Source organism: Crocuta crocuta, unplaced genomic scaffold, assembly GCF_008692635.1.
Source record: "Crocuta crocuta isolate KB4526 unplaced genomic scaffold, BGI_CrCroc_1.0 scaffold581, whole genome shotgun sequence".
In the NCBI taxonomy this organism is placed as follows: domain Eukaryota; kingdom Metazoa; phylum Chordata; class Mammalia; order Carnivora; family Hyaenidae; genus Crocuta; species Crocuta crocuta.
In genome coordinates, this window is record NW_027528635.1 from 2,239,426 (window position 1) to 2,245,784 (window position 6,359).

The following is a 6,359-nucleotide window of genomic DNA, read 5'->3' on the forward strand; positions in this document are numbered from 1 at the left end:
TTAACGCTTAAAAATGAAAGGATAAATAAATGGGAGGTTGGGGGATGTCGGGACAGAATGAAAATTATGAAAACAACAACCCATAATGACAAAGTATGAAACAAGTTCACTCAAGGGTATGGAGTTGAAAGATGTTAACCAAAGTAAATCTGAACACAGGTAGAGTTTGTTAAGACCAAAACCGAAGGACCTCCACAAAAGCATTGCACTCTAGTTGCTAATAAAGTTGTTTCCCACATGAATTTATTTACATGCATTTATTAACAATTTATTTATTACATGTATTTATTAACAATTCTGAACCATTATACATGTACACCATAATTTAAAAAATTAATTAAATGTATGGTGAGTGGTGAGAGATTTCTCACTGTTGGAATAAAAAGTTACAGACAAAACAGTTGAGAGGCTGGAATGATCCTTACAGCCATGGATTCCAGCTGCAGAAATCAACATGAACCATGTTTCACGTAATATAGACACATATGGTTATGTATATAAATATTTATAGAAACGTGTATATACACAGGTTGACATACACACAAACATTTTTTTGCTCTATGAGCTGAGAGGGCCTAGAAGCCATGGTAGTGATGAGCATACCTAATGCCCAGATTTAGATTTCTGATATCAAACTCCAAAAAAGGAACCCGTGCTCTGTGAAGAAATGGGTGACTCAAGATTGAGGCAAGAAATATACAAGATGAGCTTGGAGTATTTGTAGTGACAGAAAGTAATGGAGTTCTCAAACAAACAAACAAACAAACAAAAATATGAGGAAGGCATGTCAAAGGGACATGGAGACCAACTGAAAGAGCCCCCAGCGGCCAAAGCTGAAACAATTTGAGCAAATAAAGAAATATTAGATTACAACCCAGTGCATAAAATACATATCCATGAATCCATCCTGAGATAAATAAACAATTGAATATATACATAATGGGAGAGAACAGACACATCTATGCAAGAGAATTCCAAATGACTTCCATATGTACTTTCTCAAGGAGGTGGAACATAATTTCCTACTCAAGTATGGGTTGTACATAGATAGTTCCTTCCAGAGAATATGGTGGGAAAAAAGAGTAACTTTACAGTGGAAAACCTTAACAAATGCTGTCTCATTCAGGACATCATCATCAACATCAACAAGGATAAGTCATGTTGATAGAGTTATTAAAAAAAAACCCTTTTATAAAAATAGAAAATACAATCTACAGATTGAGAAAAAATATTTGTAAATCCCCTACATAGAAAAGTATTCATACCTCACTATACTTATGTATAGTATTTATTTACTATAGTAAATATTATAGTATGAATTTACTTATACTCTTAAAGTAAAACATATGAAACAGAAAGACAATAAAATATGCAAACAGAATACACACCATATCAGAAAGGATATACAGATCACAAAAAGTGCATGTGAAGGATGCTCAACATCACTGGCTATCAGGGAAATGCAAATTAAAGCCTCAAAAAAAAAAAAAAAGCCATAACACACTTTGCATAATGGCTAAAATCCAAAAAGATGAAACTACCCAATGTAGGCGAGGATGTGGAGCAACAGGAACTTTCATTCATTGTTGACTGTAATGAAAAAAAGGCATAGCCACTTCAGAGGACAGTATTGTATGGCTTTGTTTGTATGACATTCTGGAAAAGGTACAGCTATAGGTACAGCAAAAAAAGACCACAGTACTAGGGGGTTGTAAAGGTGTTGTAGTTGACTACAAAGGAGACACACAGGAATATTTTAGGCTGATAGAAGTGTTTTGTATGATCCTTGGGTGGGAGACACATGACTATATTCATCTCTTAAAACACATATCATTTTCTGTGACAGTAATCAACCAGGGATTGGATTTTTGAAAGGATCACTAAGCTGCTGAGAAAAGAAAGGATTTTGCGGGGGGCGGGTGGGGAGAAGCAGAGGCAGCAGTGAGGCAGCCTTTGCTGGCCCAGAGGTGGGAGATGATGGGAGCTCCACCCACAGCAGTAGCCATGGAGACCGGCAGCCGTGAATGGATTCGGAGTGGATTCTGGAGTTTGACAGGGACAGAAACTGGGGGTGGGTTGCATGGGGGTTAAGGGAAAGAGTGGCAGCAATTGTGTGAATAAAAATGTTGCAATCTTTGGTATTGACAAAAACAGGGAGCCCTGATTTAGTTTGTGGAAATTATCAGATTGCATGTATAGTTCATAACTTCTCAGACATGCACACACTTTTCTTCTTGCAATCTGAGAATGCACCGCGCCCTGTGCCGACCACATCCACAGTCTTGGTGACTGGTAAACCTACTCTGGCGGAGCCAATGTGCTCCCTGAAGGCTGAGCTGAAAGCAAGGAAGAGGTACTGAAGGAGCGTCTTTGAGGGGATGTTTGCAAGGTGGTTGTGTTCCCTCCTTGAGGAGGTTCCTGACTGCCCCACTGATGCACACAGAAGCATTCATGTCACTCTTTCCCAAATAGGAGTCTTACTCCTGATATCAGGAAGGAAAGGGACAGCTGTCATTTTTCTTTCATCTTCCATAGGAAGTGCTCCCTTCCTGGGACCTCAGAGGAAAGACTGTGAGTGTAATCCTCAAGGGCGTGGAGGCTGGAGCTGGAACTCAACCACCGGCTGTCTCCATGTGGGAGCAGAACTTTCATGTCTGCGCCTTAGCACCTTCACCCCAGTCCTATGTGAGGGGAGCCTAACTGCACCTGAGGCGCTGACAGCCAGGCTAAGAAGAACGTCAACTCTTGAACCGCTGAGTGGGTCCTGGAGAGAGCGGTTCTGGAGACGACTCAACCTTCTGTGGAATCAACGGCCAAGCCAAAGAATATCTCTTTGGAATCTCAGGGTTCCTGAATTTTGCTAAGGGTCCCGTCAAGAGTAAGAGCAGCTGGAAGTATGTGGAGCAGATTTGGGGAAGTTCTTGTAAAAGTAAGTACCCATGTGTTGGTGACATGACCAAGATGGCACACTTTCTCTTGTGGGACACCTCAGTTTGACCATGTGACCCCATTTATGAGTGAGCGACATTCATTCTCATTCAAGAACCAACTTCCAGATTCACATCTTTCCAAGTATGAGTCCAAAATTCCATTTTGATGCTGGAGAGACTTCATTAAGGCAATTCTAGGACAGACACGTGGTTCATGGGCTGGAAGAGACCTTCCCACTGTAATCATTGGAAGCACCTCACCTGTTGTGGAATTAGCTCAGGATTATGTCCAGCTTTCTGTCTTCTTTCTACTCAGAGCACCCCTGACCTCACCAAGGAAAGAGTCCTGTCCCTGGCTCCATTACATGCCCCATGCCTAGTACAAGAAGGTCTACAGGAGGGTCTTTCTGATAAACAATAGGATCTGATAGACACAATCACTTGGGCAAGTAGGGGGAGAGGTCAAGATACCCAAGGTCTTTCCTCCAGCAGAAGCTCACATCCATGTGGGGAGAGGGAAGCCTTTGCTCCCATCACATGTGGACAACATGGCACTGGCTCTAAGTCAGTAAAGACCTCTCGGGTTGGGTCATGGTGTCTGTAGTCGACCCAATATCACCTGGTCCTGATTTTCTGGAATAGTTCTGTCTAGATTATATTTCTTGGATGTGCAGTGCTCCAGAAGTTAGCAGGGAGTTTGATCACAGTAGGAGATGGAATGAAGAAATCATTGGCCCCAGTAACATCCTCCCAAGTCACTACTAAGTTCTGGATCTTTGCTCTTTGAAAGTGAAGGCCAATGAAAGTAGCAAGGCCATCTATGGCTAATACAAGGGGACAGAAGGAGCTGCCATTTCTTCTCCTCTCTCCTTCAGTTACTGACTTCACCTCATCGCCAGCCTCCTCTAGTCCTTACCTTTAAGCCTTACCTTTGCTCTAATTGACCCTTACTGCGGTCTCTAAATGAGAGACTGTATTATAAAGGTTCAATTTGTTCTTCTGTATACTCTTACATGTTTAAAAATGTTCATAAGAAGCTTTAAAGCAGGTCTTTAATCTTTGTGTCACTGCTTTTTGTGTCTAGTGTGAAGGTTGGGGGGTGTCCAGTTGTATTTGATTTTCTCTATCAACACTCAGTTGTTTCAATGTAATTTATTAAAATTAAAAATCTATTAAGATACTGTCTTTCAGCCCTACAGTTGCAACTTTTTCATAAATGAAGGGGACAGGTGTGTGTGTGTGTGTGTGTGTGTGTGTGTGTATTTCCAGGACTCATGATTCAATTTCATTGGTCACATTGTCAGTCCCTGCACCCAACTACAACCTTTTTAAAGGAGCTTTCTTGTACTTCTTTCCAACTGGCAGAGTAATTGTTCTTGTTTTCTTTGAGTTTTCTTGAGAATATCTTGACTCTGTTTGAGTATTTATTTGTATGCCTTTATATTTTAGAATCATCCATGGTATCACATACACATATATTCACACACGAAGCCCTTTTCCATTTTTAAATATAGTGTTGCAGTTAACCTGCATTTTCTTCTTTGTGAGAGCTAGTTAATCTGCATTTTCTTCTTTGTGAGAACTAGAATGTTTATAGCATTGAATCTTTACATCCATGAGTGTATTTTATTTAATATGTACATAGGGATTTATGAATGTATCTAAATAACATTTGTATATTTTTAAATTGTTTTGTAAAACTCTTAATTTTTCTGGTTAAATATATTCTAAGATACTTAATGATTTGGTATTATAGGTTACAAGTTATATTTTGTTCACTTTCATTTTCACACATTTGTTGCTGGCAGAAAGCAAAGTTTATTTTTTTGTATATTGATTTTATAATTACCAAACTTACATACATATTTATGGGTTGAATAGCTTAGCTGTCTTTTTTTAATTTTTCATTTTTGGATTTTCCTCATACACAGTTGAATCATCTGTTTATCATGAAAGTATTATTTCTTACTTTCTGATCCCTTTCCCTTTTTGTTATTTCCGCTTTGTATTACTGCACTGGCTGCTACCTCTATTATGGTATTGAACAGAAATGGCAACAGGGGCACCTGGGTGGCTCAGTCAGATTAGCGTTCCACCTCGGCTCAGGTCATGATCTCACGGTTCGTGAGTTCGAGCCCCACATGGGGGCTTGCTGCTGCAGTCAGCACGTGCCCACTTCAGATCCTTTGTTCCCCCATCCCCTGTCACTCTCCCACTCATGGTCTCTGTCTCTTTCAAAAATAAATAATACATTAAAAAAAAGAAATGGTGATAGCAGGAACCCGTGTTTAGTTCCCAAGTTTTAAGTAAAGGCTTTCCACTTTCCCTCGAAAAGTATGATATTTGCTATAGGATTTTTGCACATATACTTTTCCTAGTTGGTTAACATATTTTTAGAAGTCAACATATTGTATAAGTTCATTTTAGAATAGTTTTAGATTTACAGGAAAATTGCAGCAATAGTGAAGAAATTTCACGTGTCCCAATCTCAGTCCCTCATATTATTGACATCTTGCATTCGTATGGTACCTGTGTTACAACTGATGAACAACTATTGATACAGAATTATTTACAAAAGTCTACACTTTATTCAGATTTCCTTATGTTTCACCACATTTCTTTGCTTCTGTTCAGCATCCCCTCCAGGAAAACCTATTACTTTCAATGACTGTATCTCTTTCGATTCCTCTTGCCTATGCCCATGTCCCAGTGTCCTTGTTTTGATAACCTCAACAGTTTTTAGGAATATGGGTTGAGGATTCTGTAAAATGTCCCTCAACTAGGATTTGTCTGATAGTTACCTCAATATTAGACATAGATTATGTTTTTTGGGGGGAGGAAAACCAGAGAGGCGAGGTTCCATTCTTGTCACGTTGTATCCATGGGTGCACACTATCAACATGATTTGTCAGTAATGATGCTAGCTTGATGAGGGAGTGTTTGTCGTATTTCTCCGTAGTAAATTGATCCCTTTTTACTTGTGTCACACTGTAATCTTTGGAAGAATTGCGGAGCCGCATGAAGTGCCAGCCGTCAAGATTAGTTAGGACTCTGAAGGGTGACTGTGGAAAACCCCACCCCACATAAAGGAGGCCTCACAGAATCCAGCTCCCCACACACTGGCAGCTTTGGGCAGCCTTCAGTCATGGTGGTGAGTGTTGGGCCTTCTTTTGGTTGGGGTGAGGGATTTGTTCAGTGGGGTCTGGCTTGAGGTCAGGAAGGTGAAGGACCCAAACCCTGCCAGAAGTCACTGGGAAGACTCTGTGCAAGGACTGAGTGAACTTCTCACCTCAGACAGAGGATGGCCCCCAAACACCTGCTCATGCTTTCAGCCCTGGGAGGCCCTGGGCAGGGCTGATGGGCAGAAACTCCTGACTCCTTCTCTTCTTTGGGAGTCTCAGAAAAATGGTGACTTTGGCCTGAGGGAGA